Raw genomic sequence first — 12,561 nt, forward strand, 5'->3', positions numbered from 1 at the left:
GGGCTGATCTCTCGTCTGTAAACCGAGGGAAGGGGGGGCTCGGGCGGGCTGGGGGAGCCCCCCGGGCCGGGCCCCCGGGAGGCAGAGCGCGGGGTCGCTGCATCCCGGGGCTGGGGGCGGCGGGGGGGCCGGGGGCAGCTGGCGGGGCCGCGGCTGCTCCTGGATGCTCCCGCCTCTCTCTCCCGGGCAGCGCTCTAGGGGGGGCTCAGGCCGGATCCTGCCCATTCTATACGTTAATGCTCTTTTCTCTCCGGCTGCAGGGAAGCAGGCCAGCGGATAATTACCCCTCACTGCAATCCGCAGAGCTGGCCTAATCCGAAAGCTCAAGTGCCCGTAAGTAAAACTTCAGGAAAAGTTATTGAAACTGACAAATACAGGGTGACAAATAATCAATAAAAGCCCAGTCCCACATCCTTTATTGTTTCCAGGCACTAACAGCAAGTAATGAAACCTCGGCGAAGACGAGGGAGGGAGCGGCAGGGACCGGGCGCTGGGCTGGCTCCTGGCAAGCCCCCACTAAAAGAAGCCCAGGGAAGAAGCCGGCAGCATAAGGGGGACGATCCCGTCCCCACGGGAGAGAGGAAAATGCCACCCTCCCAGCACCCCCTCTTCCCCAAGCCCTCCCTGCCCGCTGTCGGGGCCGGGACGCTCCGGATGGGCGAGCCCTGGAGGCTCCAGCCCGGCCGGGAATTTCTGCCCGACCCCGCGGGCAGGAGCGCCCCGGAGCCCGGTGCCACCCGGCAGCCTCGGGCCACGCATCTATTTCACGCGCCCGCACAAAAAAACAGGCGCTGTAATCTGCGTTCTGAAATCTGTAACATCCCTGAACACCCAACACGCTCCTTCTCATTAGCATCTCGGCCCTGGATTTTCCACGCCGCAGTTTCTAAAGTTTCAGCGAAGGACGCCCAGCAAGATAAATCCGTGCTGTCGTTTCTCTCCCTTTCTGTCTCTCCAAATTAAGTTTTGATCTATCAGTTTAAACACTAGCCAGAAAGTTGATTCACTTTCTGTTAGGATTTCGGGTTAAACCGGGGGCTCCTTCAGTGTCTTTAAGCTTTTGAGCTGTGTAAATGAACTGCAGTGTCACATAATCGATGGGGAAAACTCAGCTGTCACAGATACGAAAGCAGCCTCCTGCCACAGCAGTAACGTGATTTGGCATTTCAAAGTTTGGAAACGTGCTGTCTGCGCGTCCGGGGCTCGGGGAGGAAGAGGGATGGGGGCGATGCTCCGGGGCGGGTGGGGGGACAGTCCCCAGCCACGGTGGCCCCCGGCCCCGGCAGCCCCAAGAGCCGGCGCCCCGCACCGCGGCACCCGCTGCCGCTCCACTGCCGCTCCCTCCCTTCCCGACACACGCTGCGAAAGTTGTTTCCCAACTTTGGCGTTAGGGGAGGGTTGACCCAGAACAAATCTCAGTGTCTCGGTGGCCTTTCCAAAGCGGCCGTGCCCCCCCGCCCCGAGCCTGCGGGACGTGCCCATCTGGAGCACGCACCGTGAGAGCAACTGTGCCGCGTACAGCTACAGCGGCCATCAGTCACTAAAAGCCACACGCTTCAGTGGACCGGGGATAAAACGAAGTCCTGGTGACGCCTGGTTAAACCACTGACCCTCTTGCGAGGGCTGCAGAAGGGGGAAGGCGGCCCCCTCCCGACAAACGCAGCTTTGGGGGGCTTGGCGCGGGGCTCTGCGGGGCGATCCCCGCACACGCCGTGCCCCCGTCCCGGAGCTGGCAGCGCTGCCCAAAGGGGGCTCAGCGCAGCCTTTTCGGGGTGCCCCAAGGGGGAACGAGGGATGGGAAGGGCTCCGGGCAGAGCCCCCGGGCCGGCCGTGCCCTAGGCGGCATCAGGCAGCTCCCGTGGGCACAGGGTTCCCACTGAAATGGTTATTGTCATATCGGCTTGGGTGGAAACACCAACCCGTGGGCAGGGTGTGCTCTAAGCCGCAGGGTAAATACTGCCCTCGGGCCCCTGTGCCTACTGCACACCCCGATTTACGCGCACACATGCGCAGGAAAACAACTCACACAGCATGTTGAGATGCTTTCTGGAAGGGGAAGGCTTTAGTTTCAAATTAGGAAGCTCTCACAGATGAACGATAAACTCTGCTTTGCTCAGACTATGGTGTTTGATCGTATCTTCGTGATTTCGTACTCACCAAAAAGGGCCCCGGAGGCTCAGTCAAGAAACAGGATTTCAGATAGTTGGATTTCACATAAGGAAACTTTGCATTTGTAATATTATAAGACTCTAAAGGAGAAAAATGAACCCTCTGTAGTTGAGACAAGAAGTGTGCCTAAGTGCCACTACATTTCAATCCCTATTCAGATATAATTTAAGTCTTCTCTGGTTTACAGTAATATACCCTCCAACCTTGAAGCTATCCAAAAGGGGGGATTTCATGAGGCCGAGTTGATACACTTATATAATTTAGGGGTTTCGCTGTAGCTGTAAAATGACAATTGGTACACATGTAGTGCAAAAGAGATGAAATCCCATCCAGAGACCAAGTTGGTTATTTCTGAAGGAGCTGTCATTTCCAGCAGGGGGGCACAATGAGAAGGCCAGGAGCAATGGAGCTCTGATCTCCACCAAGGAGAGATAACCACCTGATTAAAATGGGGTTCTTGTTTCCTCGTCACCCGATCGTCGTGTGAACTTACCTTATTTACAATTATAGGCAATGAGTGAGTCGCCCAGATTGTAATACACCTATAGCTTTGGGTTTACTCCTCCCTTTGTTATCAAGACCATCTCTTGGGCAGATTTCTGGACCCCTCATAGCACGTGAGCACAGAACGCTCCGAAGGAGGGAGGGGATGTGTGCGTTCAGAGCCCTGCAGTGCGAGCGCAGCGCCTTCACCCTCCCACACGCCCCCGCTGGGAACCGAGCGGGAGGCCGGGCCCAGCAGAACCAGCCTGTCGAAATCAGGGTGTTCACAGCACACAGGCACGTGTGAACACCGCCAGAAAGCAAAGGAACCCGGCATTAGGTGCAGGACTATTTTATACTGCACATCTGGTACTTGGCTAATTTTCCAGGAGAACCCAGGCACAGCGGCTGTGGGAGGACATCCCCTTCTCCTCGGGTCGCTCTGGAGCCCAGGTGTGCATCAATGGCATCAGACATGGATGCACCTCTACGCTGAAATTTAACGCACTTTGTTCTCCATTTTAATATTAAATGGTGCAGTGTTTGCCAGATTATTATCCTACTATTGCTTGTGCATTTGTCTCTTATGTCTAGTGCCTGTCATTACACAAAGCGTTTTGAAGAGCTAATTTCAAAAGACAGAAAGTCTACACTTACTATAAAAGTCATTAAATTAGCATGACAAGCATAAAGTTCCTAGGTTATAATTTGGTTATAGATCTGAAATCTTCCCTGCTTTCTCTCTCCACTTGAAGGATGAAGGCTGAAGCAAGGCACCAACTCGAAGTTAGGACAATTGAGCTGACGATTGTTTGGTGGAGAAACAGGGAAGAGATGCGGGCTCCAACACCACCTTTTTGGCAGAGCAGTGGGTGACAAGAAAGAGTTCTGATTTTCTCTCACTTCTCCCAGCAGCCACAGAAAGGTGTGATCAGATGGTCTTCTACTACAACAGGTGGGAGCAAACAAAAAGAAAAAAAAAATCTCGATGCATTTCTCGTCGATTAAAATGTTGCTGGAATAGCAGGACGCGTGCCTTTTATATCCCGCTAAATGCTAAGATGGGAAGATGTGTTATAAAAGCAGCCATTGGCTGTTTCCCCTAAGGCAGCAACATCCCCTACATTTTAATCGCTTCTTCGTTTCGGAAGAAAGCAGCGGAGAGGAGGGGGAGAGCTCCTTCCCGCAGCGCCCGGTGCATCTGCAGGACTGCAGGAAGCCCCGGTGGTGCCAGGACCGGCAGCGTGGGAGCGCCCGCTCTGCCCGGCCGGGCATCCTCTCCCTGACACGTTGCATTTCGACGAGAAAATTAGAGAAGGGACGGGGCATTCAAACGCGGTGCTCACAGAAGAGGCTGCCCTAGTAGTTATTTAGTCTAAAAATCTGCTGTCAACTTTTTTTTTTTTTTTTTTTTTTTTCAGGATCAGCGAGGTGCGTTTCTTTGCGCTGGTTCGTTTGCTTTTAACCAGGCATGCTGCGAATTGTGGAAGCTTTCCATTTACCTTTTCTTCTTTAAGCGTTTTAATTATCATCACTGACCTGTTGGGCATACCTACAGTATCAATGTCCCTTTTACATCGCTGCCTTCCCTTTCTCTGCATGTTTCTGCTATTTAACACTTGCTACCTTTGCCATTAGAGTCCTAGAGTGACCCCCATGGGTATCTTTGAAAGAAAGACCCTCTGCATTCCAGCACTGCCTCCTTACCCAAGTAATAGCAAAGGGACCATTCAGACACATGGACCACACTGAAGCATTAATTAGGCTGATGAAATCCATAGAAATGTATGGATTCAGCATAATCGAGTTTCTTCTGCTGACTATAGTTAAGGAATACGTGAGCAGCTGGGAGAATAGAAAGTACTGTTAGGGTGAAGTCATGCATGTAATTGAGTATATTTAACATAACCATTTTAATGATCGGTGATTAAAAGTGCATCTACTTAAATTGTATACCTCTGCAATTTGTCCATATCAACTTTAGAGCACACACAAAGAAAAGGTCGTCATATAAATTTATAAACAAGATCCCTTCCTGGCTACACATGACTCGAGCTGGAATGATAACTCAGCAGCAGCGAGGGGGGAAAGGCCTTTCGCGAGAAAATAGCTACGCCAGTGCGATATTAATTAATCACTGGTTTGGCCCCCTTTCTCTCTTGTGCAGTCACAGTATTAGAAGTGCATAATAAGTGAGTTTTCTTTTCATCCGTAATTATTTATAACAATCAGATCACTCGGGGGAAAAAAAAATCCCTGGGTTTCTTTCCAATATTAAAGGAGTATCTTTTCCCTCGCTTGACAATATGTGTGTGTGTGCGCACATACATACAGTCAAATAAAATATTTAGCTTCTTTTTTTTTCTTTTATCCACAGAAACATTGCCGGAGATCCAGCAAAATTATTAAACTTCTCCTGAGGCTAAACTTGTACGCAGAGAGGTTAAGGACCAGAAGCACGGCCAGTGTTTGGGGGAGCCGTAGTTGATGGGCACGGCCGTGTCTCCTCGCAGGAGACCCCTGAGAATGGGAAATTAGCAGTCGAAATCTGCTAGTGGGGACTGGATCCCACAAAGCCCACGCGTTGGGAAGGCTGAGTGTCTCTCTCTCGCCTATTCAATCTGCCCAGGCTGGTTGCAGCGAATAAATAGAGTCATTGTGGAGCCCATACACAAACCGACCCAACTCCCTCCCCCATCCCTTCTCGCCCTCCCCCCGTCCCTTTATGCTTAAACGCACACAAATCTGCAGCCACTTTGCACTAAGAGGAGCCCAAACTTTTCTTCCCTGTACTGTACAACGCCTGTGGGAAAGGTTTATTCACACGTATGGAATATGTACTTATGCGGCAGAGACGGGGGTTCACGCTGAGTGAGGGCAAACAGGAGCTGCCAGGAGCAGAACCCATCCCGGCCTCGCCCCGCCGGGCGGGCGGGCGTCCCTGTCCCCGCGGAAGATAACGGTTCAAAGTAGCCAGATGCATTAAACAGCCACAAAAGGGGCCAAGAGGGATGGGGGGCGGGGGGGCGGAGGGGTGATTCACTTAAGTTTCTGGTGGAAAACTTAAATGCTGCCTTCTCTGCCTCTCCCAACATCGCTGCAAGGTGAAATCCATTTGGCCGCATCCCTCCCAAGCGGCCGCAGCCCGGCGGGGCGGGCGGCAGCCCCGCGCCCGGGGAACTTGCTCCGTGCAAGAGAATTTGCAAGCTTGAAAGCATATTTTTCTTCCAGCTATGGTGGCACTTAGATGATAATGTAGGCAATGAAACTGGGAAGATTTATATCTTTTGGAAAGTAGGACGAGCCAGATGGTAATAGCGTCATTAACAAACAAACTTAGGATCTGCAAGTGAAGCTTGAAATTGGGAAAGAGATCTAGAGAACAAAAGGAGCTGCTGTTGAGGTGGGGGGGAAATAAAGAGTCCCTCTTCTGCCGGCCAAATCTAAGAGCACATTCTGGAGGGGCTGCTCCTGCCCAGCACTAGATAATAAACGACGGCTTTTTCCTCCCCTGTTGTGACTGAGAAAGGACAGAGAAAACTTTTGCAATAGGCAAATGTGGCATTTATTTATGTGTAACCCTTTGTAGTCTCAAGTGTCCCAAATGGGCCTTTAATTCAAATCCCTGGTTTGATACGGAGGGATCGCTTCTCCCAAGTTTATTTTAGAGAAACAAAGCGCCGCTTGTGGAAGTTGGAGGGCCAAAAGTTCAGTAATTATTTTTTTGAATTAATAGTAACGAATAAATATTAAAGGTTAAACGCTATTTGCTGGGAGAGTGGAAACATCTGAGGGATTTATTGTGTCCTCGAGTCTTTTTTTTTTTTTTTTTCTTTAACCTCCTCAAAAACCGTTCACTCTTTGCTAGAAGGCACCAAAACAGCAGGGGAGAGGGTCCCAGAGCAGGGCCGGGACTTTCGTGGGCGGGGAACAGGGAGGCCCCCCGGCCGGGCTTCTCCCCTGCATCACCCTCCTGATTTGCTCTCCAAACCCCCTCCGGGAGGTTCTCCATGTCCAGAGGAAAGGCCTTCAGCACAGATTTAGCCAGCTCAAAGTCCATAAACACCGGAGACCCACCAGCTCCAGCTGGGGCTTCAGCAGGAGGGCAGGAGGGATGGGCTGTGTGCCTCCTAAACTTTAACCACTATGTTCCCAAATGCTATAGAAATGTTTGGAGGTCTTTAGAAGGTCCCCGTATCTCTCTTCCAAAGTTGATGGTTATTAGATGATTAATGATTTAAAGATGCCTGTTAATAGCCCCAAGTTGAGAGACATGGACCCATGCTCTAAAGTAAAAAAAAACCTAACGCTTTTTTTTTTTTTTTTTTTTTTTTTTTTTTTTTTTTAATGTGGTGGAGATCTTTAAAAGCCCCGAGGACTTACCCTTAAGGCATTATTCAAAGAAAAAAAAAAAAAAAAAAACTGAGACTGGCGGTTCGTCACAGGCAATTGTAAAGGGTTTCAAAGGACCGATCAAACGAGTTGGAGAGTAATCTACATTAAAGTCCGGATGGCAGTGTTACAACATGCACCTGCAGGGTATTTGCTATCCGTGCCCCTTACAGAGCTACAAATCACCATTAAAGAAAGCTGCTTAAGCTTCCTCCGCGCTTCTAGAAAGACTTACTCGGGCTCCTTCACTTTGATATTTATACATCTTGTTATTGATAAGTGTGGGGCTGTTCAGCGCTCCCTTCCCCCTCCCGGACAGTCCCCGGGCACTTTTGCAGCAGCCCCTCCCTGCCCCCACCCCGCGCACGGCTCCGGGCGGCTGTTGGGGCAGCCCCACGAACGACACGCGTGGGCACGGGGTTACCCCGCTCTCCCTGCCATGTGCCGGCTCCGCAAAAAGTTTCGGTTTATTTTATTTATGTAGTTCCCCCCAGGCTCTGTCACCAAGGCGACCGGGGCAGCCCAGGCAGCATCGGCACGCGGGATGTCCCGGCGGATTTTCTCACAGTTGCGGGAGGCGCAGACATGGAAATGAGCTCATTGCGGGGGAGTGGCGGCCGCCTGGGCCGCCCCCGGCCCGGCCCGGCCCGGCCCGCTGGGTCCCGGGGCTGCGGGACTCGCTCTCCCTTGAAGGCATTCGGGGAAAGTGGCGCAGATTCATCCCTGGCCGCGCAGAGCCCGGAGCGGGCACGGTTAACCCTTGGCACTCCGCGGGGCTGCGGCTGCGGGTCGGGAGAGCCCTGGTGACCCCCGCTCCCCCCTCTGCTCCCGCACTCCCACGGGCAGCATCCAGTGGGCTCCGTGCTCCCCCCGCCAGGTGATGTCAGCGGGGAAAAGTAAAGTTGTAAGACAAACAAACAAGCCTGGAAAGCTGGGGGGGGGCGGAAAAAAAGTCAAGATTTTTCTACCCACTCGAGGCGAAAAACCTCAAAGGTCAACAGGGATTCATCAGCCGCTTCCCACGGCTGCAGACAGGGCGAGTCACTCAACCTGGATTTCTTTTTCGGGTAATTTTAGTGATCAGGTCTGTGTTTTCAGTACTTCCCTCGAGTGGGTTCTTGCAAACGAACGACCACCCCAGCAGCGGCAGGTGTGAGGCTGCGGTGTCCCCGGTGCCCGGTGCCCCGCTGAGGGCCCAGCGGAGCAGGCGGGACCCCCGGGCACCCCCGGGGACCCGCACCGCTGTGACCTGGTGGCTCCTGCCGCGGGCAGCTGGGGGACAGCACCGGCAGGGAACAGAAAGGGGCTTCGCCGCGCTGGCGGCGCAAGAGGATTTAGTTGGTTTGTCAAAAATCAACTAATTAAAAACGCAGCACTAAAGTAAGGGACAATACCCCGAATTCAGTGTAGCTGCCTCGCTGGGCTGCGCGGAGGGCTGGCACCCACGGCCCTGCTCCCCCCACGCCGCTGACGGGGATTTCTCGTTCATTGTTGGGGCCGGGGGGAGCAGGGACGGGGCGGGGGCCCAGCAGCGCGGCCAGCGCCCACCGCAAAAGTTTGCTAAAACAAACTCGGAGGGGAGGCGGTGAGGGGGGAGCGAGCGGGACCCTCCAGCGCACGGGAAAAGCCGCGGGGCAGCTGCGGGACCGGCCGGAGCGCGGATGCGCCCCCGCAACAGAAGTCGCTCAAGTTGTGCCTCGGAGCCCCGGCCCCGCAGCCGGGAAAAGCTCGCTGCTGTCGGGATGGAGAGGCAGGGTTTGGGCCAGTGGGACTGGACAAAGGGAGCCGAGGCAGGAGCAGCCCAGGGCAGAGGGTGGCACATGGTGGGGCACCCCTCCGGCACTGCCGGGCCCTGCCGCTTCTCCGGGCACGTAACGTCGGGCACATCTCACAGTCTCCTCTAAACTGCTGCAAAACAAACCCCGGCACGTTTATAGGGCTGGCTGGCGAGAAGGTGGCAAAGCTCAGTGCCCAGAGCCCCAAGCCCCCCGGCTGCCCCCGACACCCCCAGCCCGCAGCTGATGGGGGGGCCCGGGGCGAGCGAGGGGCGAGCGCTCCTTGGGCCAGGCGCTAATTTGGTGTGTACGCTTAAGGCGGCCATCTGAGAGCTGGATAGCAACGAGGGGAAAGGGGTGTATTCGCGACTGGAAGATTTAGGTTGTTGCTAGGATGTGAGAACAAAAAATCTTCAATAAGTCGGGGAGGGGGGGAGGACGGGGCAGAGGGGGAGGAAGGGGGGTTACAAGGTTTGTCACAGGGAAAAGTGCAGACATCTGCTGGAACTTCCATATCTAAGCTGTTCATTTACAGGAGCCAACTTCTGAAATCTCCACAATTAGATCTGCATTGTTCTTTCTCAACAACACTGCCTAGAAAGAAAAGGTCTTCTCTGTCGGGGCCAATCCAACGAAGCGTTTGACGTTATTAAATAATAAAGCGATTGTGATTTACATTGTTGTTCAGAAAAAGGGCCAATTATCCACTGTTATGTTGCCATAAAGATCATATTAACTCGAATTAGTAATCAAACAATATGCTAGCGTTAAAAGTATAGAGAGGACAACGCGACTGGTCTTGTTGCATCCTCACTTTTTCTTGTAAAACCAGAAGCATAAATACACTTGAAAGAGGCGCAGAAACTTTATCCTTAACGGGGGAAAAGCGAAAGAGGTACCAGTGTTTTTGATTAATGGTCCTCTGTGTTGACTGTTTTCAATTAATTCAAAGCCACCCAAATCTCATATTGATTTTTCTGTTTACGAATTAATTATTCTTTCGAATATCACGGGAAATGTTCCACGGTACTCCGAGAACCAAGGCGATTTTTTAATGCAAAATCTTAGAGAATTTTAATTTTGGGGTGCTTTTTGTTTGTTTTTCATTTTGTTTTGAGTTTGGGTTTTTTTTTTTTTTCAGAGTAACGTTTTCTAAAGGCGTTTGAGTTCCAAGCAAAGACGAAACCTCACCACTACCAAAATGCAAACCCAGCCGCATCCCACCACTCCAGCAAATTTCCTCTGCCATAATCAAATAATTATTTTTATTAAAGCAGTTATTAGGTTTATAACTCATTTGCCACTTAAATTTGTGCAACCAACCAAGGCGATCTAAATAGGTTTGAGTTGCCCCTTGGGTCCGGGATGTAAGCGGTAAGAAGGAGGATTAATTATGGGTGTGTGCAGCAGGAGGACACAAAGGCTGTCCGGTGGCGCGGGGAGCGGCGGCGGGGCGCAGCCCCTTCCCCGGGCGGGGCCGGGCACCCCTCGCCCCAGGGCCCGGCAGGGACCGGCACCCCCGGCTAAACTCTCCTGAGATTGTTGTGGAGCTGCCACGGGGCCAAGGCTGGGGCTGCAGGAGCTACAACTTGTTGGCAGTAAAGAAGGCGCTGTCAGGTGATGATGCTCCGGCGCGTTCGAAACGTCCCGAACAAAGTGTAAACGAGACTTATTTTTCATGCAGGATTATCGATATGATATAGTGATATGATATAGGAGCATCGATCTCTTGTCTCCTGTGTAGACCAGGTCCATTCTTTGTGCGCGGGATGACAGGATCTGCCCCCTGGAAACGCGCTCCAAGCGCCCACCGGCACCTGACTGCTGGCTCTAATGTCATTTATTGCCAGCACGTTTTGTTACCGGCCGGGGGTGGGGGTGACTCGGAGCTCAGGTAATAACCGGGTAGCTGTCAGCTTCTCCCGTTTAGCGCTACTCAGGCAAGAATGGCTTTGCCAAACTGTTCCAGGAGCTGATGCTATTTGTTACCACGATTAGGGGGAAAAAAGAACATTCACAGTAACATGGGTTTCTATAAGCAAACGCAGAGCAATTTTCCTCAGCGCAATGCATCAGCAAGTATATCCAAAAGAGCTTAATCTACTTCTTGCAGGTTAGGTGCGAGAGGAATCAGCAAGGGCTGCTCCAGGATGCCATGAAAATCCCGGCTCATTGGCTTGGCCGCGATAGGACGAGGCACATCAAATCGAGGCGGAGAGGGACAGAATCAATCAGTCCTCTTGGCTGAGGAGTGAGCCCTCGCTCCGGAAATAATTCCGAATAAAACTTGTGTAACCAAGTATAACCTAGCTTACTCTGAGCAGATCGTCGACAGGGAAAAAAAAAAACAAGTTTAAAAAATATTAAGGAAATAAGCCAAGAAAAAACGATCTGGACCGAATTAATAAGAGTGCAAAGTTTTTATCCATGTATAAGGATAATATATTAAGCCAAAAAGGAGACAGGTTATCTCCAAACGGGATTAAAACGCGTTCGTGTATGGGATTAGACCATCTCATCCATTTAAAAACAGTGTCTCTCCTCCTCTCCACAACACTTCATTATATATTAAAAAAAAAAAAAAAGTAAAAAACTTTCCCCGTTAGAAGCACTTGGGAAATGCGTTTTATTAATCGAGAGCCATTTTTTTTTTCTTGCAATCAAATGCAACTGATGGCCCTGAATAAGCCGCCTTGTTAGGAAACGGGCCATTTTTTAAAACCTGTGATCAAAACAGACCTGTCTTCAGAGAGAGCACAGCAGATTTAAATGTTGGTCAAAAGGAGTCACAACTGTTCATTAAAAGCAAACCCTAACTAGTGCTAATGTATAGCCATTTTGTGAGCTCAGGACTGTGGAAAGAGGCGAAAAAAAGTCTGAGAGTGTGAGCTGATGCCGTGCTGGCTGGCAGTGTGTGGTCTATTGTAGGGAATGTGCTTTTTCCACTGAACAGAGAGCCCCCCTCTTTTATTCCCCAGCTCTACTGCACCTGCACTGGATCAGGGAGCTACTGCCATTCACCACATCAACAGAGAAGACATCTCTGACAGCACTCAATTCATTACATTTCTTCCTGCTTTTCAAACCAACGCACAAAAAAAAAAAAAAAAATTGCCAATCAGTGCCTGGGGGGCAGGGAAGAAATCTTACAATACTTTATATTCGCCGCTCATTTTGGATTTCATTAGTCAGAAAACTCATTTCTCAGCCAGTTACAACTTTTTTCTTTCTTTTCTTTCTTTCTTTCTTTCTTTCTTTCTTTCTTTCTTTCTTTCTTTCTTTCTTTCTTTCTTTCTTTCTTTCTTTCTTTCTTTCTTTCTTTCTTTCTTTCTTTCTTTCTTTCTTTCTTTCTTTCTTTCTTCCTTTCTCTTTCTCTCTCTCTTTCTCTCTTTTTCTCTTTTTTTTTCTCTCTCTCTCTTTCCTTCTCTCTTTCCTTATCTTTCCTTCTTTCCTTTTCCTTCTTTCCTTCCCTGCTCAGGGGGCTGCTGGAAGCTGGAGCTGGGGCTGGTGCCACCTCCCCTGCCACGGCCGGGGCAGTTCCACGCCGAGGCTCCGCAGTCCCGGGAGCGGAGATGGGCCGGTGGCGGGGCCCCCCAGGAGAGAGTTTATTCATAATTCATGGGAGCAGAGCAGTTCTCCGGAGAGGGGAGAAAGAAGCGCCCGAAGAGCCCGAAGTGTCCTGCAGCAATTGCGGGGGGAGCGGTGGGACAGGGGGTGCCGGGCGGGGGCGGCGGGGCCGGGA

At 51.3% G+C, this 12,561-nt stretch overlaps 1 long non-coding RNA gene across 2 annotated transcripts; it reads left to right on the forward strand.

Annotated features, from left to right (window-relative positions):
• Window positions 1–149: 149 nt before the first annotated feature.
• LOC117000947 lies at window positions 150–6,897 on the forward strand. 2 transcript variants are annotated; one of them, XR_004418875.1, is made up of 3 exons: window positions 150–333; window positions 3,408–3,607; window positions 5,030–6,897. It is a non-coding gene; the product is annotated as an uncharacterized LOC117000947 (long non-coding RNA). The 2 variants fall into 2 exon arrangements; XR_004418876.1 differs by lacking the exon at window positions 5,030–6,897 and adding an exon at window positions 4,074–4,988.
• The last annotated feature ends 5,664 nt before the right edge of the window (window positions 6,898–12,561 follow it).

The sequence above is a fragment of the Catharus ustulatus genome, chromosome 10, assembly GCF_009819885.2.
Source record: "Catharus ustulatus isolate bCatUst1 chromosome 10, bCatUst1.pri.v2, whole genome shotgun sequence".
In the NCBI taxonomy this organism is placed as follows: Eukaryota; Metazoa; Chordata; class Aves; order Passeriformes; family Turdidae; genus Catharus; species Catharus ustulatus.